This window comes from Somniosus microcephalus, chromosome 34, assembly GCF_052327205.1.
Source record: "Somniosus microcephalus isolate GS21.2 chromosome 34, FLI_Smic_1.0, whole genome shotgun sequence".
In the NCBI taxonomy this organism is placed as follows: Eukaryota; Metazoa; Chordata; class Chondrichthyes; order Squaliformes; family Somniosidae; genus Somniosus; species Somniosus microcephalus.
The window spans coordinates 4937961-4963747 of NC_141020.1; the positions used below are offsets into that span (position 1 = coordinate 4937961).

The window sequence follows — 25787 nt, forward strand, 5'->3', positions numbered from 1 at the left end:
TGCAAAGTAATTATGTTTGCGTACATTACATCAAAGAACAATGAGGTGGGGTCACAAGGGGTCAAATATTGCAGATGCTGGGGTCTGTATGAAAAACAAAAAACATTTTTTTTGGCTGGAAATCACAGCAGGTCCGGCCGCATCTGTGTAAAGAGAACAAGCCAATGTCCACTCGAGTCTGGATGACCCTGCATCAGGTGGGGTTACATGTAGCGTGACATGAACCCAAGATCTCGGTTAAGGCCGTCCTCATGGGTGCGGAACTTGGCTATCAGTTTCTGCTCGACGATTTTGCGTTGTCGTGTGTCTCGAAGGCCACCTTGGAGAATGCTTACCCGAAGATCGGAGGCTGAATGTCCTTGACTGCTGAAGTGTTCCCCGACTGGGAGGGAACACTCCTGCCTGGTGATTGTTGCGCGGTGTCCATTCATCCGTTGTCGCAGTGTCTGCATGGTCTCGCCGATGTACCATGCTCCGGGGCATCCTTTCCTGCAACGTATGAGGTAGACAACGTTGGCCGAGTCACATGAGTATGTACCATGTACCTGGTGGGTGGTGTCCTCACGTGTGATGATGGTATCTGTGTTGATGATCTGGCATGTCTTGCAGAGGTTGCTGTGGCAGGGTTGTGTGGTGTTGTGGTCGCTGTTCTCCTGAAAGCTGGGTAATTTGCTGCGAACGATGGTCTGTGAGGTTAGGCGGCTGTTTGAAAGCGAGTAGTGGAGGCGTGGGGATGGCCTTAGCGAGGTGTTCGTCGTCATCGATGACATATTGAAGGCTGCGAAGAACATGGCGTAGTTTCTCCGCTCCGGGGAAGTACTGGACGACGAAGGGTACTCTGTTGGTTGTGTCCCGTGTTTGTCTTCTGAGGAGGTCTATGCGATTTTTCGCTGTGGCCTGTCGGAACTGTCGATCGACGAGTCGAGCGTCATATCCCGTTCTTACAAGGGCGTCTTTCAGTGTCTGTAGGTGTCCATCGCGTTCCTCCTCGTCTGAGCAGATCCTGTGTATTCGCAGGGCTTGTCCATAGGGGATGGCTTCTTTAACGTGGTTAGGGTGGAAGCTGGAGAAGTGAAGCATCGTGAGGTTGTCCGTGGGCTTGCGGTAGAGTGAAGTGCTGAGGTGTCCGTCTTTGATGGAGATTCGTGTGTCCAGGAATGAGACTGATTCTGAGGAGTAGTCAATGGTGAGTTTGATGGTGGGATGGAACTTGTTGATGTTATCGTGTAGTCTTTTCAGTGATTCTTCGCCGTGGGTCCATAGGAAGAAAATGTCGTCGATGTATCTGGTGTATAGCGTTGGTTGGAGATCCTGTGCAGCGAAGAAATCTTGCTCGAACTTGTGCACGAAGATGTTTGCGTATTGGGGTGCGAATTTGGTCCCCATGGCTGTTCCGTGTGTTTGGGTAAAGAACTGGTTGTCGAAGGTGAAGACATTGTGGTCAAGGATGAAGCGGATGAGTTGTAGGATGGCGTCTGGAGATTGGCTGTTGTTGGTGTTGAGTACTGAGGCTGTCGCAGCGATGCCGTCATCGTGGGGGATACTGGTGTAGAGTGCCGAGACGTCCATCGTGGCGAGGAGTGTTCCTGGTTCAACTGGTCCGTGGGTGCTGAGCTTCTGTAAGAAGTCTGTAGTGTCGCGACAGAAGCTGGGGGTTCCCTGTACGATGGGTTTCAGGATGCCCTCGACATATCCAGAGAGGTTCTCACACAGGGTTCCGTTGCCTGATGCGATAGGACGTCCAGGTGTGTTGGCTTTGTGTATCTTTGGGAGGCAGTAGAAGTCTCCCACGCGGGGAGTACGTGGGATGAGAGCATGTAGGATGCTTTGAAGGTCTGGATCGAAGGTTTTGATCAGTCTGTTGAGTTGGCGGGTGTGTTCTTTGGTCGGATCTGCGGGTAACTGTCTGTAGTGTTCCTGGTTGTCCATATACTTCTTTGCAATAGTCCGTTCTGTTCTGTATGACGATGGCACCTCCTTTGTCTTGGGTTCATGTCACGCTACATGTAACCCCACCTGATGCAGGGTCATCCAGACTCGAGTCGACATTGGCTTGTTCTCTCTACACAGATGCGGCCGGACCTGCTGTGATTTCCAGCCAAAAAAAATGTTTTTTGTCTGTTTTTTTGTTTTTCATACAGACCCCAGCATCTGCAATATTTGACCCCTTGTGGCCCCACCTCATTGTTCTTTGATGTAATGTTTCCCTGACTGACCTGTTTGGACACCATTCACACCTTTGACTGCTGTGATTATCTCTCTGCCGAGGTGTGATAAATGGCAGTTGGAAAGGTTACCTGTAAACATCTGACATGATTCTCTGACTATATAAGCTGTGTCTTTATGCATTTCTCCACTTCACCTGAAGAAGGAGCAGCGCTCCGAAAGCTTGTGATTTCAAATAAAGCTGTTGGACTATAACCTGGTGTCGTGTGACTTCTTACATTTGTCCACCCCAGTCCAACTCCGGCATCTCCACACAATTCAAGGGGTCACTGGATCAGGAGTAGGGACTCTGCCAGATCTCCCCGCTTCCCCCCCTTCTCGAGCCCAGGAGTGCTGAGGCTAACTAAGTCACTGGGTAAAGGAAATTTTGCTTGAGGTGCACTGGGCGAGAGCGATAGCAAAATACTGCGGATACTGGAAATCCAAAATAACAACAGAAAACGCTGGAAAAACTCAGCAGGCCAGGCAACATCCGTGGAGAGAGAAACAGAGTCAACGTTTCAGGTCTGGGACCCTTCATCAGAACTGGAAAAAAAGCAGGAAATTAAACAGATTAAAAGGCCAGTTTGGGGGCTGGGAAATGGGGGAGGGGATGAAAGAACAAAAGGGAAGGTCAGTGAGAGGTGAAGAGACATTAAGAGATATTCAAGGCGAGACGAGATGGTAATAGGACAGGTAAAGAGACAAAAGACGGCTCTAGATGAAGTGTGAAATGCGCTGGCAGAGTGAGAGACAGCTGCCATGTGGGAGAGAGGAAAAGGAAAAGGCACAAACCAAAGGTGTGGATAAAAAATATATAAAAATATAATAGGGGCCGAGGTTATGATCTGAAATTGTTGAACTCTATGTTGAGTCCGGAAGGCTGTAAAGTGCCTAATTGGAAGATGAGTTGCTGTTCCTCGAGCTTACGCTGAGCTTCATTGGAACAATGCAAGAGGCCGCTGACGGTGAGGTCTGAGTGGGAATGGAGCGGTGAATTAAAGTGACAGGCGACCGGAAACTCGGGATCACCCTTACGGACTGAACGGAGGTGTTCCGCAAAGCGGTCACCCAATCTGCGTTTGGTCTCCCCACTGGGCTAGAGACTTGATTGCAGTGTGACACTGACAGAACTTCTTCAAATCACAAGCTCAATGGTGGAGGGATTAAAATCAGGGATGCGCAAGAGACCAGAATTGGAGGAGCGCAGAGACCTTGGAGGGGTTAGAAACATAGAAACTAGGAGCAGGAGTAGGCCATTCAACGAGATCATGGCTGATCATCCAAACCCTAGCACCCGGTCCCTACACCGACAGCCATCCTACCCAAGCCCTATCCCCGTAACCCCACGTATTTAATCCCCCCTAACACTAAGGGCCAATTTTTATCATGGCCAATCAACCTAACCCGCACATCTTTGGACTGTGGGAGGAAACCGGAGCACCCGGAGGAAACCCATGCAAACACGGGGAGAATGTGCAAACTCCACACAGACAGTCACCCGAGGCCAGATTTGAACCCGGGTCCCTGGCGCTGTGAAGCAACAGTGCTAACCACTATGCCACCGTGCTGCCCATGGTTGTGGGGCTGGAGGAGGTTCCAGTGATAGGGAGGGGCAAGGGGGCCATGGAAGGATTTGAAAACGAGGATGAGAAATTTAAAAAGTCGAGGCGTTGCTGAACCGGGAGCCAATGTAGGTCAGCGAGCACAGGGGCGATGGGTGAACACGTAATGTAGGCTGACATCTGTGTATTACTGAGGGAGTGCTGTATTGCTGGAGGTGCTGTCATTCCGATGAGATGTCGAACCAGCGTGCTGTCTCTCCTGTCCAAGTGGGCACATGGCACTATTTGAAGAGCGGCAGGAGAGTTCTCCCAATGTCCTCGCCAACATTCAGCTCTCAACCAATACACCAAAATAAATTAACTGGCCATTCGTCTCATTTGTGGGATCTTGGTGTGCACAAATTGGCCGTCGCATCTGTCTGTAAAACAACAATGACTTCGGCTGTGAAGCGCTTTGGGACATCGCGAGGACTTGGAGGCGTGTATATAAATGCGAGCTCTTTCTTTCCTGAATGATAAAACAGGCTTATGGGTTTCTTAACCAATCTGTAAGTCAGATTTTAAGTGTGATGAAAAGTACACAGAGGTCTGAAAAGACATTGTAAATTTAGAATCTAAATAATGTTAAATTGATTCCTTTGCAATAGACCTCAGGCTGTATAATAAAATATAAATCACAACTCTGGAATTATTCAATGGTGCCAAAGTATATACACAATAATATTAAACAAGTCCATATTCAGTGACATGAACTGTTAAATCACGCACCTGTGCCAGGACCCTTCTTTGTATTGCTAATACATGCTCTCTAATGGTGATCATAAATCCCAGTCGTTCAAAACTACGTACACAAAGCTTCAGCAATAGCACAGTGCAGCCTGCATTTATATTACTGATTTAGAGTCAGCAGATATACTGCTGCTGCTGGGTTACAAAAATTGATGTCAAATGGAGAACAGCGGGATACTGACGCTATATGTTTAGTACACACCCAATACAAGAGCCTGCAATTTCCCACTGATGGCTGGGTGGGTGAATGCACTAGCTGGTATTGCAGCAAGCCACACGGACCAGGCGTTACCAGGATAAATCCCCAGCCTGTGCAGAGTTTGGTGATCACTAGCAAAGCGGTTGTTGGGGCTCTGCATTTGGCTTTCTGGGCCACTGTTCTCTCATTTTTTTTTAAAAATTCATTCACGGGATGTGGCCGTCGCTGGCAAAGCCAGCATTTATTGCCCATCCCTAATTGCCTAGAAGGTGGTGGTGAGCCGCCATTTCAGAGGGCAGTTAATAGTCAACCACACTGCTGTGGGTCTGGAGTCACATATAGGCCAGACCGGGTAAGGACATTACAGGAAACTTTGGTTTATCCGGAGGTTGTATGTCCGGAATACTCGATCTAACGGCAAAAATCAGGAGCCGTTTTCTGTAAGTTTTTTTAAATCTCGTTCTTTTTTTCCCCCCCCCCAGTCAGCCACTACAAGGTCTGTAGCTATAGCAACAGCTTCAGCTACAGACGCTTGCAGCTGCAGCCGACTCTTTAGAAGCTGTTGCTAAGCAAGTGTTTGTTGTCAGATACGGAGATGAAAACCTCCGTATGCTGCAACATTAACTTTGTATGTCCGGCAGTTTTGATAGATCGGCAACACGCCGGTCCCGTCGGTGCCGGATATCACAAAGTTTCCTGTAGTGAACAATCCAGTAGTTTATTAGCAGCTTTTTATTGCAGACATTTTTTTTTTTTTTTTTTTTTTTTTTTTTTTTAATTAAACTTAAATTCCACAGCTGCCGTGGTGGGATTTGAACTCGCGTCTCCGAATCATTAATCCAGGCCTCTGGATTACTAGTCCAGTAACATAATCACTGCGCTACCGTACCCATAGGCCGCTGATTGCTAGCCAGTGTGAGCATGTGGATGTCAGGTGAGGACTGGTTGTGATTTTATCCCCACTGTTGAACTGCCTGCTGGTTGAGGTGCCTTAGGGCCGTTAGCCTCGCTGGAACTCTATGCCACAAGCATTGCAGCCTTTGGGGTGGAGAGTGGAAGGGCTCTTTAAAAATGAACAGTAGAGTATTCGCGCACACCACCTACATATTAAACAGCCTCAACTACTAATCATAAAGACCTCTCGAGCCTTAATTATTGTCACTGGTTAAGTTCAGGAGATTCTGGTGGTCAAAAATGAGCCAAATGTTTTCGGCTCTTGTCCCTAATCCCCAGCAGTTAGTTTAACATTTGGAACCGGGAAGCCTGGGAGAGTACTGTATTAACTTGCAATAGGCCGCACTTCTCTAAAGCAAAAAGAAAATTCTCTTAAGTTGGTGGTGCGGCTTGTATACACACCACACAAACCCAATGACGTCACGCTCACAGAGGAAAGAAGCTGGTCTATATTTTGGAAGGGTAAAAATGCCCGGTTTAAAAGTTAAAGGGAAATGCACAAGAGAGTGTATATTATTGACAGAATTCTCACAGACACCAGTTTTTCTTTTTAACATCAAGGTTCTGTTCCGAAAGGTTCCAGCTATTGTCACAGCTTAAAAAAAAAACTAATTTAAGAGCCTGAGGATTCTGAGGTACATTCTTTGATGAGAGATGCTTGAACCCCATCTTACATCATAATTCTTCTTAAAATCCTGCGATAGGAGTCGGCAACAAGGAAGAAAATAAATTACCTTTTAAAAAGGAGAGAGGCCCCCTTCTTTCTCGTCGTTCCAGTAACTGAAAGCGCTGCAGTGCACAGTGTAAGCAGTGGGACCAGCAGAGATGCTGCCGCCTTCAGGAGCAGTGGCCTGAATCAAGCTTCTAACGTGGGCTGGAAGTGAGGTGGGAGCAGTTGGCTACGTCCAGAGTGCCGGTGAAGTGAGTCCGCATTCTGTCCTGGAAAGGGAGTCGAGAGACAATATGGTATCAGGAAGAATATGTTGTCCTGCACACAATCAAAAAGGCAGCATTCTAATGGACAAGAATCGGGACTAATTCATTGAACAATGAATCAGATTAACTAGCTGCTCTGTGGCGGAAAAGTTAACCATCATGGTTCAGTCAGCGCATAGCAATACAATCAGTATTTAAAATCACAGCGTGCTTCTTGAACTGGCACTGATGGAGGAGACAGCCTCACAATCAAAGGATTAGCCTCTTCAACAGATGAGTGGGTGGAATATTTTCTGTTTACCTTTGACCAGTAAAACACATTTTTTTTAATGAATGAGCAGAATCAGATATACACTGTTCCCATTAAAGTCATCTTCACAAGCCAAGCTTCTGTACAGAAAGATGCACAATGTACCGTCGCATAACATGCGACAGAAGAGCTGAATGCTGAGGTTCAGCTTTATGACAGAGATGGTGCTCAGAACTGTTAAAAAAAAATAAACTAGCTCCGCTAACCCCCCCCGCCAACATGGTTGAATGGTCAAATATGATTTCAATCTCAGTACATGAAACTTTTTTTAAATCCGGCACGGACGGTACTGACGTGGTGCCGGTTCATCAAAAATTCCGGATAACCGAAAGCTATAGTAAAAGATACGGAGCCGAGAGCTCCGTATAAAGCAACAAACCCTGTTGCTTAAGGTTCAGAACAATGGCCACAAGTTGCAAGCGTCTCTGTAGCTTAGCAACAGCTGCAGCCACACCCTTGCACAGCAACAGATGGAGGAAGGCAAGTAATAAAAGTTACCTGAACCTACTCCTGAATTTTGCCGGTTAACTGAGATTTCCGGTTATTTAGGTGCCGGTAAATCGAAAGTTTCCTGTATTTCAGCCTCTGGTCTGAAAATCCTTTCGGAACTTCTTGTTTGAAGCTTACACTCCAACCAGAGGAGGGAGTTAGTTGCACACCACGTCACCCCAGAGTCACCGGGAACTCCAATGGCAGATTTACACTACAACTTCTCAGTGATGGTGCAATACAAAACCACTTTGAATTAACGCAATGCCCGTCATATTAAAGATTAGAAATTAGGAGAATTCTTTCCATACAGGACAGGGAATTTCATACCAGAAAATGCAGTGGAAACAGCATCCACAATAGCTTTTCAAAGGGGACGTGGACAAATATTTGAAAAGAAATATTTTACAAGGTTATGTGGAAAGGGCAGGGCATGGGACGAAGTGGATAGATAGCTCTTTCAGGCAGCTGACACATTGTATGATGAATGGCCTTCTGGGCTGCAATATTCCATAACTTCAAACATGGCCCTAAAATCTCATTTATAGAATCATTGAAATTTACAGCACAGAAGGAGGCCATTTGGCCCATTGTGTCTGTGCCGGCCCAGAAAGAGCTCTCCAGCCTAATCCCACTTTCCAGCTCTTGGTCCGTAGCCCTGTGGGTTACGGCGCTTCAAGTGCATATCCAAGTACTTTTTAAATGTGATGAAGGTTTCTGCCTCTACCACCCTTTCAGGCAGTGAGTTCCAGACCCCCACCACCCTCTGGGTGAAACAATTTCTCCTCAACTCCCCTCTAATCCTTCGACCAATTACTTTAAATCTCTGCCCCCTGTCTGTGGAGGTTATACGGTAATAAGTAGGGAGACTCAAATGAATTCATATTATGCAGTGGCTCTTTCAACAGATATGATGCAGCGGCTCCCAGTGCATTTGTCGAGAAGTTATTATTCAATGTTATGTTCACGTTATTGATTACTGAATATGGTCAAACAACAATTTAGTTATGTCCCATTCACAACGGCTGAAATTCCCCCTTTAGTGAGAAACAAGAATGTTCACTTTTCTCTGATTGATGACTCGCGATAAAAACTGCACTCAGAAATCATGCAGTTCGAAGCCTGCAATTTCAATTAGCAACTGTTAATTACACCGCCACGGTTCAATTCTCAGTCTGCGCCGAGCTATCCGAACTGAGGCACTGTAACTGGCCTGTGTGCCCTCGTGTCTGAGGCACAGAAAGGAGGTAAAATATCACAGCCAGGGTTCCTGCCCCTGGTCACGATCAACTGACCCCTGCGCGTGCATGGCTGCTGGCTGGGGAGGAGGCGGGGTGCAGCTGCGAAGCCCGCAGCGGTCAAATAGTACGACTCGCATCACCCAGGCTCACGCATGGAAAAGTGGGCAAGATACGGGAAAGCTGATGGTGCTTGTGGAATTGGGAGCCTGAATCTGCACCTTCCTCTCTCTCTCCTTCCCACACAGACAGACAAACTCATTTATATATATCCTTCCCCCCAGTCTCTCTCTCTCTCTCTCTCTCTTCCCCCCGTCCCTCTCTTCTCCCCCCAGTCTTCTCCCCCCCGTCTCTCTCTCTCTTCCCCCCCCCCCTTTCTCTCTCTCTCCCTCTCTCCTTCCCACACAGACAGACAAACTCATTTATATATATAATAAAAATTATTTCTACTTTTTTTCATAACAACATGCCCTCAAAAAACCCTTGGCACCGCCGGGCACACCAGCTAGTTGAGAATAATTGTCTCATTTTAAGAACTGTTCAATAATTTTCTCCGCCAGTACACACTAAAACAATTTGTACATGTACATTTCATAAATAGAGCAATGCACACGGCGTGCTCGAAATAGACCCGTCTAAACCACACATGCCTGTCGCTTGGGAATTCTTTAGTTTGCTCTACTAGACTCTGTAAGCAGTGTCTACCTCGCGCAGATTTTATACGCCTACATTCCTACTCGCAAGCTGTCTCATTACTGGGCTGGTGACAACTTAGTGATGGGTGGGACCCAAATATGTCCCGAAAATGCTGGCTGTCGCGGTGATCACAGGCCATCCCAGAATCCGTACTTTCGAATTATTCTGTCTCGAGTTTCAGATGCCAACAGTGCTACTCTGCAGCGTCTTAATTGGAAATTCCTTTTTCATTCTGGACTGTATCCAATTGCACATGCAGCACAGTAATATCCGGTACACAGTCAGAATTAAATAACTGCCCTCTTTTTAAAAGCAAATGTATTGATCGGAGCTGGGATGGCGATTGGAGTACTACAGCTGTCCGTAGCATCACTAGACTAGGGAAGGGGGAAGTGGAAATCAAAGTTCCCAGTCCTGATTGCTATCAAGTGAGTCAAGTTCAAAAGCAAGTGCGGAAATGGGCTTGGGTACGATGCCCTCCACAGTTGAATATCTAACAATGTCCATGCTCAACACGGAGGAAGCTACTTAGATGAGGTACCAGAAGATGCAGGTATCCTCACCTCACCCTAGCAATAAGTCAGTGCCTTCAAGAGAGAAAACGTAAGTAGATGGACCTTTGGTACTGTACAGGATGGAAATAAATGAACATCTAGTTTGTGTACTGCAGCAGCAAACAGAATGGCTGAGGGCCGACCTGATCCAGATCTTTTGAAATTATGAAGGGGTCCAATAGGGCAGATGAAGAGGAAATGTTTCCACTTGTGGGGGAGTGGCGGTGGGGAGTCCACAAATAAGAGTCATAAATATAAGACAGTCATTAATAAATCCAATAGGGAATTCAGGAGAAACTTCTTTACCCAGAGAGTGGCGAGAATGTGGAACTCGCTACCACAGGGAGTGTTTGAGGCGAATAGCAGAGAGGCATTTAAGGGGAAACTAGATGAGGGAGAAAGGAATAGAAGGATATGCTGATGGGGTGAGAAAAAGAGGGGCGGGAGGAGGCTCGTGTGGAGCATAAAGACCGGCATTGATCAGTTGGGTCGAATGGCCTGTTCCTGTGCTGTACATTCAATGTAATCTAAGCCACACAGACTGCAGAACCCTCTGAACACAATGACCTGATCAGAACTCCTGGCAATGGAAGAGCACGATACACGACCTCTGCAGTGCCCGTCAGGACTTTCCAGTACAAACGCACCCTGGGAGTCGATCACAAGTCCACCACGACAGTATCACATGTGCCAAGTCACTTTCACAGGAGAAATGTTAATAAGCCTCCACCCTATGCAACTTATGGACGTCATCCAATCATTCTCATTAAGCAAAGACTTTGTGGAGGGAGAATCAGTGCTCGGGTTAATGTGCGCTGGAAATAAATTCTCTCATCTGTAGAGTAACCAACACGCTGTATCAAAGTGCTTACAGGCTCTCCCTTTTTAGGTTAAGATCCAGAGACAGCAATGCCTGTGTGCAGCTCTCCCCCCGTTTAGATCTGTTGACAGCACTACTTTCCAAGGTTCCCCACTCCTGATCTCTGAAATAAAACTCAGTTCTGACGAAAAAGGTCACCAACCTGAAACGTTTACTCCGTTTCTCTATCCACTGATGCCGCCTGACCTGCCGAGTGTTTCCGGCATTTTTGGTTTTTTAAATTTCAGATTTCCAGCATCTGCAGTGTTTTGCTCCCAATCTCTCTCAACACTGGCCACTGCTTCAGGGCGAGTTCTCGTGAAGTAAGTCAGAGCCAGTGCCCCAAGAAATCCCCATCGGCAGCTGCAATGCTACACGGACATTTTGCAAACCTTGAGGGAGTCGATCCATGCAGCATAATTTCCATAATTCAAACGCCGCAGGGCAGCCAGGAGTGACTGAATGTAGGCACAGGGAAGCATCATTGCACATTAGGGGGAACACGGTGTTACCAGGTTAAAAAATAAACGCCAGCACATTTTAAATGTCAACAACAGCAGTTGAAACAATCAAGACTTGGAAAGTAACAAATTTGATTGATACTCAAATTATTATTTCCACTAGGGGGAGGGGGAAGGTGAAATATGGTTCGATTTATAATCACAAAAAACATTGGGGCTCCCTAATGACTCATTTGGTAAAAGGCAGTGTGTAATTGAGCTGCACAGACCAGAAATACATAAGAGATAAGGATTAGGGAGCAGGAGTAGGCCATTCGGCCCCTCAAGCCTGCTCCGCCATTCAAGATCATGGCTGATCTTCGACCTCAACTCCACTTTCCTGCGCTAGCTCCCTATCCCTTGATTCCTCTAGAGTCCAAAAATCTATATCACAGCCTTGAACATACTCAATGACTCAGCATCTACTGCCCTTTGGGGCAGAGAATTCCCAAGATTCACAACCCTCTGAGTGAAGAAATTCCTCCTCATCTCAGTCTCAAATGGCCGACTCCTTATCCTGAGACTATGCCCCCTAGCTCTAGACTCTCCAGCCAGGGGAAACAACCGCTCAGCATCTACCCTGTCAATCCCCCTCAGAATCTTATATGTTTTAACAAGATCACCTCTCATTCTTCTAAACTCCAGAGTATCGGCCCATTCTACACAATCTCTCCTCATAGGATAACCCCCTCATCCCAGGAATCAATCTAGCCGCTAAGGCAAGTATGTCCTTCCTCAGATGAGACCAAAAACTGTGCACAGTACTCCAGGTGTGGTCTCACCAAAGCCCTGTACAACTGTAGCAAGACTTCCTTACTCAGGCTCCATTAACAGTCTGCAATGGGTTAGCTCATCTCTGCAGGATGGGAGTAGGGGTCATGCAACTGTCCTAAGGAAGGAGTTCAGCGAAGATTCATCAGGCTGATACCTGGGATGGCAGGAATGACGTATGAGGAGAGATTGGGTCGATTGGGCTTATACTCGCTGGAGTTTAGAAGAATGAGAGGGGATCTCATTGAAACTTATAAAATTCTGACAGGACTGGACAGACTAGATGCAGGAAGGATGTTCCCGATGGTCGGGGAGTCCAGAACCAGGAGTCACAGTCTAAGGGGTAAGCCATTTAGGACAGAGATGAGGAGGAATTTCTTCACCCAGAGAGTGGTGAACCTGTGGAATTCTCTACCACAGAAGGCAGTTGAGGCCAATTCATTAAATATATTCAAGAAGGAGTTGGATATATTTCTTAAGGCTAAAGGGATCAAGGGATATGGGGAGAAAGCAGGGACAGCGTACTGAGTTTGGATGATCAGCCATCGTCATAAATCGCAACTTCTACAAGTAGTACTACTGAGCGGCCAGCTGAGGGTGCCGCCCGAGGAGTATAAATACTCGGGCGTGGGCCCACCTTGGCCAGAGACAGTCTGGAAACAGGAAGCTAGTGACTACTAACTAGACCTCCATGTTTTGTTACAAGTCAATTAAAGCCTTGCTTTATGTACAACCAAGTGCGTAGTGAGTCTTTATTACGTCAGCCATGATCTCATTGAATGGCGGAGCAGGCTCGAGGGGCCGAATGGCCTACTCCTGCTCCTATCTTCTATGTAACCAGAGGTCAGTGATTCAAAATCATTGGCAAAAGATCTAGAGGGGAGATAAGCAACGTTTCCGCCAAGCTGCGTGGCACCGCAGTCAACTGCAGGGTCCCGCGCAGGCCGCTCACTGGCTTTCACATTATAGACGTGCGAAAAAATCTGAATGGGCCGCACAGTGGGGGGGGCAGATCGGCCGTGCAGGAGGCAGTGCGGCTTACGGAGGACATCACAGATGAGGAAAAAAAAATTCCAGAGAAGTCAGGATCCGGAACGCTCGACCTGAATAGGTGGTGGAAGCCGATTCCATAAATAATTTTAAAACAGGGAGTTGGACGGATACTTGCGGATGAGGAAACTTAAGAGTTACTGGCAAAAGGCGGAAATGTGGGACTAAACACGGCTGCTCGCTCGAAGAGCCAGCACAGGCAGGGCGGGCCGAATGGCCTCCTCCTGTGCTGAGAGTCTCTATAATTCTATAAAGATTAAGAAAGTAAGTAAAACGGCAGATTGCTAATTTATAAAAGCTCCGAAGAAGATTACACAGGCCAAGAGGAAAGCTGGAAAAACAAACTGCACAGGGGCATTGAGAAGAATCTCTGGGTACAGATATGAGGGAGGAAGTGCTGTAGGAATGTTGAACTGTTTCCACCATCGAAAGCTAAGCCCGTAATGAGGATGTATGTAAAGTTCATAGGAGATGTAGGTCAGTCATGAAATATTCATTATACTATTCCTGCAATATTTATACAGCCAGGATCTGATGGAATATATCCAATAATGCTTAAAGGAGAGTGGAACTGCTGTTCCTGGTTACCAACTCTTCTGAAAGCATTGATCCATCTCCGAGTTGCTCAGATTGTTGTCTTACGCACGTCACCACCATCACCCAGGGTATATGTTGGGCGGGTTCCAACTGGCCTTGCGCCCGAGCTAGGAAAGTGGCCAGGAGTCTGGCTCATCGCTATCCAGTGACTGCTGTTACAGGCATGTGTAGTGTGGGCATTACGATGCACCGGGTTTCACTGTGACAATCCCCACGACCAGATATCCTTGGACATCTAGGCTCCTCCGTGGAGAATGGCCATTTGGATGAGATACCAGAGCACAGTGCCCCAGCAATGGTCAAAGGCTTCAGGAGAGGAAGGGGAAAGTGAGTGAAGGGAAGAGAAGGAGGGGGAGGAGATAAACACAAGTGCAACTGGGGCGCTGCAATTTATTTAAAATTAACCCGCACAGAATCAACAGTAAAAGAAATAACTTGCATTTCTATAGCGCCTTTCATGACCTCAGGATGTCCCAAAGTGCTTTACAGCAAGGCTCCGCAAACAGCAATGAGATATTGGCCCAGAAATTCGGGTCTCCACGGGTGAGTACGCACGGGGTACTCACCCGCAGGCCCAATGGAAGTGCCGGTTTCGTGCATGCACCGTGCATGCGCGGGAAACCGGCACTTCCGTTCCCCTGAAAGAAGGGGTTAAGAGGTGGAGCGCGTGCGCAGGAGAGGCAGCGCGTGCGCATCGAACTTACCTTCCCGGGGAAAACCTGCAAAAAAAAACATAAGTCTCCAGAAGTTAGACGTGTAAAAAGCAATCGCAAGGCCTGCTTTTTACAAGGTAAGTGGTGAATTAATTTAAATTAAAACATTTTTTCCCCACAGGTTTATTATTTTTAAATACTTCAAAGAAAGGTAAGTTTATTTTTAGCCCCGTTAGAAAATAATTATTTTTTTCAAAAATTTAAATTATTGTTTAAAATAGTTATTTCATGTAATTTATAGTTTATTTTAAAAATGTGATTTAAAAAAAAAATTATTTGAAGATTTAGTGATGTTTTGGGGCTTATAGTATTTATAGGTTTGACAGGTCTTCCTGTCAAACTTATGAATGAAGCATTCCCTGCTACCATTGGCTCTCCATGGCCCACGTGATCCCAGGGGACGCATCGAACTAACTGCGCCCCTGGGATACGCAAGCACTGCGCGCCGGCAGTTGGAGGCGGCCCAGGATCGCAATTCCACGGGGGCTCACAGCTCAACGGCCGGCGCGCTAGATAAGTGCAGGTCGGAGGCTTGCACCCGCGGGAAGCACCCGACCCGAATTTCTGGGCCAATTTATTCTAATTGTTTGAGGGAGAAATATTGGCCAGGACACCAGGAAGAACTCCCCTGCTCTTCTTCGAAATAGTGGCCATGGGATCTTTTACATCCACTGGAGAGAGTAGATGAGGGCGGGGGCGGGGGAGCCTCAGTTTAACGTCTCATCCGAAAGACGGCATCTCCGACAGTGCAGCACTCCCTCAGTTAATTATAACTGTGTTCAGGTCTCGAGTGGGACTTGAACACTCTGACTCAGAGGCGAGTGCGCTACCCACTGAGCCATGGCTGACACCAGCACGCGACATGATGCTGCAGGGAGTGAGTTGCAAGTCCATCAATACTTCTAGTGCCATGTGCTCGAATCAGTAAGATTATGAAACATACCTGACTAAGGCTTTGTTTATTTCAGCAATTCACACCAGTCAAGAGCAGGTCGGTTGTTCTATCAATATCTAACTACTTCACTCAAATGTTTACTGCTCCCGGACTTCTTCCTTACAGAAAGTTACTGAGGCGGAGGCTGGAGAGTGTCTCCCGCTCAATCAGTAGCTTAAGGCTCAATGGAAAACAGCCCAGAAAATCATTTATTCACAGAGGCTGAACAGCCAGAAATGGTTTAAAATCTGATCCCCGTGTCTAGCTTTCTGCCAGTGACTAGACAGCAACACCCGCTACCACCCCAAGGTCGCGAAAGCGCTATAGAAATGCAACGTTCGTTCTGTCTATTCTTAGGCGTGCAAAGGAAATGTGAGGAGCTCGGTGCTGTGCATTTTGCACTCTGGGTCCCCACACTGCCCTGTGGCACTCACGCCAGATGGTGTAAAAGGGTCGGTGCACCACAAGGAGGTCACTGTCCGAAAAGCGAAACACAAAAACCTCAGCAAGTGCAAAGGCATCTTCTAGCCAGTACAGGTACTTCCACACCTTCTCGGAAGGGCGAGTTGCCCGTCATGCAGTTCCAAGCAAGCAGATGCAGGAGTCTGGTCACTCTCATGCCTGGAGTAACCCGTACCAAAAAATTCCTCAATTGGTATTTTGTGCAAACACTAAAGAAACTCGTTTGTCCACTGGAATTCCAGAAATTTGGCATGAAATGCTTTATGCACCAGACCCAGCTTGAACAGATGTGACTGTGAAATTGGGGAGTGTTTTAAAAAAAAATGTGTTTACAATATATTAACAATCTTGCGTATGAGCGAACTCCCTGTCCACAAACCACTTCCTTTTGATTTTTGGTCACACTTTTAGGTCCACATTTAACATTTGAAATTGCCCAGTTTTAATGGGAATTCTCTATGTAAACAGCGCCAGTGACACTAATAATGGCAGCAACCACCAGGCAGCGCTGTCGTGCCTCCAGCTCCTGCTCTTGCATACCACTGTGCCCTGACACACCGAGCAACTTCATGAGGTTTACATAAAGCAGCCTTTTCAATCTTCAACCAGAAATGTCACAGGAATGCGCAAGATATTTGGGCGATGTTTTTGAAGAAACATTCATACGTAATCACCAGCACACTGGTAAAGTGGCGTGCCTGAGCATCAGAAATACAACACAATATAAAATTAAATATTGTTAAAAATTAAAGCAAACTTTTTAATTACAGAAATTTAAATTTTGGACAAAGCTGAATTCTAAATGAAATTGGATAAAGTACATTGGTGTTCTCTCCAATCTCTTCTAATTATTTCCCCTCCTCGCGGTTAGGGCTGGGGAACAATCCTACTCCGGTACACCATGTGTGAGCTAAAGACTGAGTGCCGGCAGACTATTTGAAGTGGAGTTATCACGGCCAAGTCCAATGCTGTCCTCAGCTGACAGCCACGCGTGCTGGCCTGGTCGACACGGCATCACTCTCGCCTCGGAGTCAAAGGATTGTGGCTTCGAGCCCCACTCCAGAACCCGAGCACATAAGCCAGGCTGACGCCTCAGTGCAGTACAGAAGGGGTGCTGCACTGTCAGACGTGCTATCCTGCGGAGGTGACATTAAACCAAGGCTTGCTTCCTTGTGTCTCATGACTTTAAAAGATTCCAACAGCACTATTCAAAAGAGTAGGAGAGATGTCCTGGTGCCCTGGTCATCATTAACAAACTGATCATTGCCTTAATTGCTGGGATCTTGCTATGCGCACAATGACATGTTTACCTACAAAACAACAGTCACTGCTCTTCGAAGTAATTCATTCTTGGTTCAGATCAGCATCACTGCGGTGACAGCCACACAACATCAGAGAGCTGGAAACCCAACCAACTCCACATTCATTCTCAAGACAGTGAAACCAAAGCGGATATTAATCTGCCTCTTCCGATTCACCAGCCACGCACAGCTTTACACCACACCAGCCCTACATTACAACACAGCTTTACACCACACCAGCCCGACATGACAACACAGCTTTACACCAGCCCGACATTACAACACAGCTTTACACCAGCCCAACATGACAATAGTGACTACACTTCAAAAGTACTTCATTGACTGTAAAGCGCTTTGGGACATCATACGAACATACGAATTAGGAGCAGGAGTCGGCCACTCGGCCCCTCGAGCCTGCTCCGCCATTCAATAAGATCATGGCTGATCTGATTACTCCACATTCCCGCCTACCCCCGATGACTTTTCACCCCCTTGCTTACCAAGAATCTATCAACCTCTGCCTTAAAAATATTCAAAGACTCTGCTTCCACCGCCCTCTGAGGAAGAAAGTTCCAAGGACTCACGACCCTCTGAGAAAAAATTTCTCCTCATCTCCGTCCTGAGGTAAGGCGCTAGATAAATGCAAGTCTTTCTTTCTTTATAGAACAAAGACAAATATTACTGTACCAGAAAATCTCAGACAGCACATCATCCAGAATAGCTATTACAATCACAACATGGTAGACTTCAATGGGCAGCCAATTTGACCACAGGAAGGTTCCACAAACATTCATTCAATGAGATGAATGACTATTTGATCGGTGTTGCCGCTGTTGGTTGAGGGATCAATGTTGGCCAAGAGGAGCGGTTTAATTTTGCACAAGTAATATTGCATGGAGACGGGGCCACACTTTTTCACCTTAAAATGAAATGAAAGTATCCACTTCTGCTTCCCAACAGGCTCTGTCCATTGGGTAACTTTTGTGGTAATATTTGTGTGTGTCAGACTGATCTTTGAGAAGATTACTCACCGCAAAAATAGCTCGTTTTATAGTGAATCAGGAAGTGGTGGTGAAGTGGGAACAAGCTTGGGTATTTAAAAGGGTATAGATAGTAGGAGGAACAGAGACTGAAGGAGGCAAGGAATTCAAATACTTTTGAAATTCTCAGAAAGAGCAAGTCAGAGTTGGAGACAGTGCAACAGGCCTTGGCTTCAATGTTGCAACAATATAGGGAGTAGGAAGAGTATGTCAGATGGTATAGCGGGAGGAAGAAGAGAATTGCTCAGAGCATTACCACGATTACCACAATCAGGAAAAAAAATGTAGTATCGTGCATTTATTATTACATCGCTAAACACAATCCCAGGGAAAGCAAGTGTATTCAACGTCATGAGTTTCACCTTTTCACCCTACTGTCTTATCCAGAGACTTATTTCTCACGGGGAAAGAGGGCAAGGAGAACAATTTCTGGGCAAACCAACATCTGGAAAACGGCACGGGAGAATTAACCCCTCAAGCAAATGGGAGAGAGAAGCGCACAGTGCTCATCTGCAGCATTGCTAACAGTATTTTGATACACTCGTCTCTCTCTCTCTCTGACTTTTCCTGTGCCACCCCTCATTGCTCCCTCTCCAGTTCCCTGTTTCCTTCTATTTTCTTCCACTCTATCCATCTTGCACATTGCCACCTCTATATGGCTGACTCTGCTTTCGTATGCCATGCACTATTTCACCTGTCCCCCCCCTTCACCCCTTCCTCAGCCTTTAACCAATAAACAGGCGGCCGAGGCTCCCGAGTAGCAGCACAAAATGGATACCATGATGAAAATGCCACCAAAAATAAAACAGCTCTTGCATAGCAGCAAGTGTCTGAACAACAGACTAAAAACATAGAAGGTAGGCGCAGGAGTAGGCCATTCAGCCCCTCGAGCCTGCTCCGCCATTTAATAAGATCATGGCTGATCATCCAAATTCAGTACCCGGTTCCTGCCTTCTCCCCATATCCCTTTAGCCTTAAGAAATATATCCAACTCCTTTTTGAATATATTTAATGAATTGGCCTCAACTGCCTTCTGTGGTAGAGAATTCCACAGGTTCACCACTCTCTGGGTGAAGAAATTCCTCATCTCAGTCCTAAATGGCTTACCCCTTATCTTTAGACTGTGACTAATACAGACGTTTCAGTGACGATTGAAAATAAAATCTAGGCAGTGGACGAGAGTCCCAATCAGTGGGTACCTCTAAAAAGGCAAATAATTGAAAGTGGTTCAAGACATTTAATTGCTCGATCTTTTCATTGTACATCGGAGGGCAAGAAAGCACACACACACACACACACACACACACACACACACACACACACACACACGATTAGCACAATAACTCCTGTAATTTCTTAATAGCAATAGCAATTTTGGAACGGATACATGTAGGAGAATTCTTCAATAAATTGTTTTGTTATTTCTCTACACCCTGAGCCAAATAAAGGGTCTGCCTGGAGCCAGGGGAGCCCTGGCTGTGTTACCCTCCACTGTCTAACAGCCTGGTAAAGCTCACTGTCTAGGCTCTCACATAAACAGCCACTTGAGTGAGGTACTGAAGCGCTGCCCAGAGAACTGTAACCCAGCATTAAGCAATGCCCTCAGGAGAAAAAGGAAAAAAAAAACAGTGGAAGAGAAAGTAATTAGTTCAGTCGAAATCATGAACAATACAGTGCATCCAATGCAGTGTAGGAAAACCTCAATGTGACTGGGAAAATGGAGAAGGGGACAGAAAGAGAAGGCATCCCAGTGGGCGCGTGCGGGCCTGTGCGAGAGTGAGCGCGAGTCATAGAAACATAGAAGATAGGAGCAGGAGTAGACCATTTGGCCCCTCGAGCCTGCTCCGCCATTCAATGCGATCATGGCTGATCATCCAAATTCAGTACCCGGTCCCTGCTTTCGCCCCATACCCCTTGATCCCTTTAGCTCTAAGAAATATATCTAACTCCTTCTTGAATATATTTAATGAATTGGCCTCTACTGCCTTCTGTGGTAGAGAATTCCACAGGTTCGCCACTCTCTGGGTGAAAAAAATCCTCCTCATCTCTGTCCTAAATGGCTTACCCCTTATCCTTAGACTGTGACCCCTGGTTCTGGACTCCCCGACCATCGGGAACATTCTTCCTGCATCTAGTCTGTCCAGTCCTGTCAAAATTTTATAAGTTTCAATGAGATCCCCTCTCATTCTTCTAAACTCCAGCGACTACAAGCCCAATCGATCCAATCTCTCCTCATACGTCATTCCTGCCATCCCAGGTATCAGCCTGGTGAATCTTCGCTGCACTCCTTCCATGGCAAGAACATCCTTTCTCAGATAAGGTGACCAAAACTGCACACAATACTCAAGATGTGGTCTCACCAAGGCCCTGTACAACTGCAGCAAGACATCCTTGTTCCTGTACTCAAACCCTCTCGCTACGAAGGCCAACATACCATTTGCCTTCTTAACCGCCTGCTGCACCTGCATGCTTACCTTCAGCAACTGGTGTACAAGGACACCCAGGTCTCGTTGCACTTCCCCTTCTCCCAATCTATTGCCATTCAGATAATAATCTGCCTTCCTGTTTTTGCCACCAAAGTGGATAACCTCACATTTACCCACATTATATTGCATCTGCCATGCTTCTGCCCAATCACCCAACCTGTCCAAATCATCCTGGAGTTTCTCAGCATCCTCCTCACAGCACACATGCCCACCCAGCTTTGTGTCGTCTGCAAATTTGGAGATATTACATCTAGTTCCCTTGTCTAGATCATTAATATATATTGTGAATAGCTGGGGTCTGTGAGAGCGCGAGCGCGGGTCCGTGTGTGAGAGCGCGAGCGCGGGTCCGTGTGTGAGAGCGCGAGCGCGGGTCCGTGTGTGAGAGCGCGAGCGCGGGTCCGTGTGTGAGAGCGCGAGCGCGGGTCCGTGTGTGAGAGCGCGAGCGCGGGTCCGTGTGTGAGAGCGCGAGCCCGTGTGTGTGAGCGCGAGCGCGGGTCCGTGTGTGTGAGCGCGAGCGCGGGTCCGTGTGTGTGAGAGCGAGCGCGGGTCCGTGTGTGTGAGCGCGAGCGCGGGTCCGTGTGTGTGAGAGCGAGCGCGGGTCCGTGTGTGTGAGAGCGAGCGCGGGTCCGTGTGTGTGAGAGCGAGCGCGGGTCCGTGTGTGTGAGAGCGAGCGCGGGTCCGTGTGTGAGAGAGCGAGCGCGGGTCCGTGTGTGAGAGAGCGAGCGCGGGTCCGTGTGTGAGAGAGCGAGCGCGGGTCCGTGTGTGAGAGAGCGAGCGCGGGTCCGTGTGTGAGAGAGCGAGCGCGGGTCCGTGTGTGAGAGAGCGAGCGCGGGTCCGTGTGTGTGAGAGCGAGCGCGGGTCCGTGTGTGTGAGAGCGAGCGCGGGTCCGTGTGTGTGAGAGCGAGCGCGGGTCCGTGTGTGTGAGAGCGAGCGCGGGTCCGTGTGTGTGAGAGCGAGCGCGGGTCCGTGTGTGTGAGAGCGAGCGCGGGTCCGTGTGTGTGAGAGCGAGCGCGGGTCCGTGTGTGTGAGAGCGAGCGCGGGTCCGTGTGTGTGAGAGCGAGCGCGGGTCCGTGTGTGTGAGAGCGAGCGCGGGTCCGTGTGTGTGAGAGCGAGCGCGGGTCCGTGTGTGTGAGAGCGAGCGCGGGTCCGTGTGTGTGAGAGCGAGCGCGGGTCCGTGTGTGTGAGAGCGAGCGCGGGTCCGTGTGTGTGAGAGCGAGCGCGGGTCCGTGTGTGTGAGAGCGAGCGCGGGTCCGTGTGTGTGAGAGCGAGCGCGGGTCCGTGTGTGTGAGAGCGAGCGCGGGTCCGTGTGTGAGAGCGAGCGCGGGTCCGTGTGTGTGAGAGCGAGCGCGGGTCCGTGTGTGTGAGAGCGAGCGCGGGTCCGTGTGTGTGAGAGCGAGCGCGGGTCCGTGTGTGTGAGAGCGAGCGCGGGTCCGTGTGTGTGAGAGCGAGCGCGGGTCCGTGTGTGTGAGAGCGAGCGCGGGTCCGTGTGTGTGAGAGCGAGCGCGGGTCCGTGTGTGTGAGAGCGAGCGCGGGTCCGTGTGTGTGAGAGCGAGCGCGGGTGTGTGTGCGAGCGAGCGCGGGTGTGTGAGAGAGCGAGCGCGGGTGTGTGAGAGAGCGAGCGCGGGTGTGTGAGAGAGCGAGCGCGGGTGTGTGAGAGAGCGAGCGCGGGTGTGTGAGAGAGCGAGCGCGGGTGTGTGTGAGAGCGCGCGCGGGTGTGTGTGAGAGCGCGCGCGGGTGTGTGGGAGAGCGAGCGCGGGTGTGTGGGAGAGCGAGCGCGGGTGTGTGGGAGAGCGAGCGCGGGTGTGTGGGAGAGCGAGCGCGGGTGTGTGGGAGAGCGAGCGCGGGTGTGTGGGAGAGCGAGCGCGGGTGTGTGGGAGAGCGAGCGCGGGTGTGTGGGAGAGCGAGCGCGGGTGTGTGGGAGAGCGAGCGCGGGTGTGTGGGAGAGCGAGCGCGGGTGTGTGTGAGAGCGAGCGCGGGTGTGTGTGAGAGCGAGCGCGGGTGTGTGTGAGAGCGAGCGCGGGTGTGTGTGAGAGCGAGCGCGGGTGTGTGTGAGAGCGAGCGCGGGTGTGTGTGAGAGCGAGCGCGGGTGTGTGTGAGAGCGAGCGCGGGTGTGTGTGAGAGCGAGCGCGGGTGTGTGTGAGAGCGAGCGCGGGTGTGTGTGAGAGCGAGCGCGGGTGTGTGTGAGAGCGAGCGCGGGTGTGTGTGAGAGCGAGCGCGGGTGTGTGTGAGAGCGAGCGCGGGTGTGTGTGAGAGCGAGCGCGGGTGTGTGTGAGAGCGAGCGCGGGTGTGTGTGAGAGCGAGCGCGGGTGTGTGTGAGAGCGAGCGCGGGTCTGTGAGAGAGCGAGCGCGGGTCTGTGTGAGAGAGAGTGTGGGTCTGTGTGAGAGAGAGCGTGGGTCTGTGTGAGAGAGAGCGTGGGTCTGTGTGGGTCTGTGTGAGAGTGAGCGTGGGTCTGTGTGGGTCTGTGTGAGAGAGTGTGTGGGTCTGTGTGAGAGAGAGCGCGGGTCTGTGTGAGAGAGAGTGTGGGTCTGTGTGAGAGAGAGCGTGGGTCTGGGTGGGTCTGTGTGAGAGTGAGCGTGGGTCTGTGTGAGAGTGAGCGTGGGTCTGTGTGAGAGAGAGCGCGGGTCTGTGTGAGAGAGAGCGTGGGTCTGTGTGAGAGAGAGCGCGGGTCTGTGTGAGAGAGAGTGTGGGTCTGTGTGAGAGAGAGCGTGGGTCAGCGTGGGTCTGTGTGAGAGTGAGCGTGGGTCTGTGTGAGAGTGAGCGTGGGTCTGTGTGAGAGTGAGCGTGGGTCTGTGTGAGAGTGAGCGTGGGTCTGTGTGAGAGTGAGCGTGGGTCTGTGTGAGAGTGAGCGTGGGTCTGTGTGAGAGTGAGCGTGGGTCTGTGTGAGAGTGAGCGTGGGTCAGCGTGGGTCTGTGTGAGAGAGAGCGCGGGTCTGTGTGAGAGAGAGTGTGGGTCTGTGTGAGAGAGAGCGTGGGTCAGCGTGGGTCTGTGTGAGAGTGAGCGTGGGTCTGTGTGAGAGTGAGCGTGGGTCTGTGTGAGAGTGAGCGTGGGTCTGTGTGAGAGTGAGCGTGGGTCTGTGTGAGAGTGAGCGTGGGTCTGTGTGAGAGTGAGCGTGGGTCTGTGTGAGAGTGAGCGTGGGTCAGCGTGGGTCTGTGTGAGAGTGAGCGTGGGTCTGTGTGAGAGTGAGCGTGGGTCTGTGTGAGAGTGAGCGTGGGTCTGTGTGAGAGTGAGCGTGGGTCTGTGTGAGAGTGAGCGTGGGTCTGTGTGAGAGTGAGCGTGGGTCTGTGTGAGAGTGAGCGTGGGTCTGTGTGAGAGTGAGCGTGGGTCTGTGTGAGAGTGAGCGTGGGTCTGTGTGAGAGTGAGCGTGGGTCTGTGTGAGAGTGAGCGTGGGTCTGTGTGAGAGTGAGCGTGGGTCTGTGTGAGAGTGAGCGTGGGTCTGTGTGAGAGTGAGCGTGGGTCTGTGTGAGAGTGAGCGTGGGTCTGTGTGAGAGTGAGCGTGGGTCTGTGTGAGAGTGAGCGTGGGTCTGTGTGAGAGTGAGCGTGGGTCTGTGTGAGAGTGAGCGTGGGTCTGTGTGAGAGTGAGCGTGGGTCTGTGTGAGAGTGAGCGTGGGTCTGTGTGAGAGTGAGCGTGGGTCTGTGTGAGAGTGAGCGTGGGTCTGTGTGGGTCTGTGAGAGTGTGAGCGTGGGTCTGTGTGAGAGTGAGCGTGGGTCTGTGTGAGAGTGAGCGTGGGTCTGTGTGAGAGTGAGCGTGGGTCTGTGTGAGAGTGTCTGTGAGAGTGTTACTGTGTGTGAGCGAGTGTGGGTCTGTGTGAGAGTGTCTGTGTGAGTGTTACTGTGTGAGAGTGAGTGTGGGTCTGTGAGAGAGTGAGTGTGGGTCTGTGCGAGAGTGTCTGTGTGAGAGTGAGAGTGGGTCTGTGTGAGAGTGTCTGTGTGAGTGTTACTGTGTAGGGGAGAACATGTCCCTGTGGAATTCTATCACAATGCCTCAGCCACTGATGAGTTTAAAGGGTTGGATGAGCTCGTATTTCATCCACTCATTCCCCCCACACACACACGGCCCTCGTCTATCGGCAAACCACCCAGCACTTTCCTCAAAGACTCTTAACGCATTATGTAAACTCCCCACATCTTTAGTGCTACAAAAAAAAACACAAACACAATGTAAACTCGGAGGGTTTGCTTTGTGCCCTGGCTGTGTGATGAAGATACAGGCCCTCTCTGAAACAGCAGCTTCTGCTGGGCCTCGCTCTCTATTTCTCACAGCCACGCTGGGTTTTTTTTTGTTAATCGGTGACTCATTAACAGATAACTCCCCGACACTCTCCCAGAAAAACAAAACCGGATTCAAGGCTGAACTTTCTGCACTTACCTCACCAGCTCTGCATTCCTTTTTTAAGAAACTGCCCAGCTTTTTGTCTTCAAGACGGACAGGGATTTTGGAGACTCTGCAAAGACAGGATCATTTCCTCATACTCCTTTCAGCTGCCCAGATAAAGAGGTCAATGTTTTCCCTACAGTCACAGGGATTATGTTACACCAGTTTCGTTGGTCCTGTCCTCTAGCCACTCAAAACAAGTTTCGTGACGTTTGCCGGAGCATGGGTACGCCCCCTCATCAAGCACAAACCGCAGGAGTGGAGTTTCAGGCACAGTTTTACATCTCTTACAAATGCTCGAGTGTTCGAGCTGGATCCAGCCTTACTCCCCACCAGGCTCTGTTAAAACTAATCTTTGCATTCTTCTGTCACCGCAGTCCAGCACAAGTGACCCTAGGAGAGAGTTTGGGTGGGTGGGTCAGGGAAACATAGAAGATAGTTATATGAATGTATATTTATACACTCAGGGATATATCTGTTTATACACTGTATGGATAGATCTGTATTTGTGTGTTCAACCATGAATGTTTTTCGATGCTTTGGCAACATAAGATGTACCTTGTCGTGCCAATAAAGCGATTTGAATTGAATTGAAATTGATAGGAGCAGGAGTAGGCCATTCGGCCCCTCGAGCCTGTTCCACCATTCAGTGAGATCATGGCTGATCATCCAAATTCAGTACCCTGTCCCTGCCTTCTCCCCATATCCCTTTAGCCTTAAGAAATATATCTAACTCCTCCTTGAATATATTTAATGAATTGGCCTC

At 49.1% G+C, this 25787-nt stretch overlaps 1 pseudogene across 1 annotated transcript in view; it reads right to left on the reverse strand.

Moving 5' to 3' along the window:
- LOC147096668 (serine/threonine-protein kinase PAK 4-like) overlaps positions 1 to 25437 on the reverse strand; it is a 60825-nt pseudogene extending 35388 nt beyond the window's left edge. The window contains exons 1-2 of the transcript XR_015074517.1: positions 25016 to 25437; positions 6447 to 6651 (exon numbers count right to left, since the gene is read on the reverse strand). The product of XR_015074517.1 is annotated as a serine/threonine-protein kinase PAK 4-like (transcript). The remainder of the gene's footprint in view (positions 1 to 6446; positions 6652 to 25015) is intronic.
- Positions 25438 to 25787: the final 350 nt, after the last annotated feature.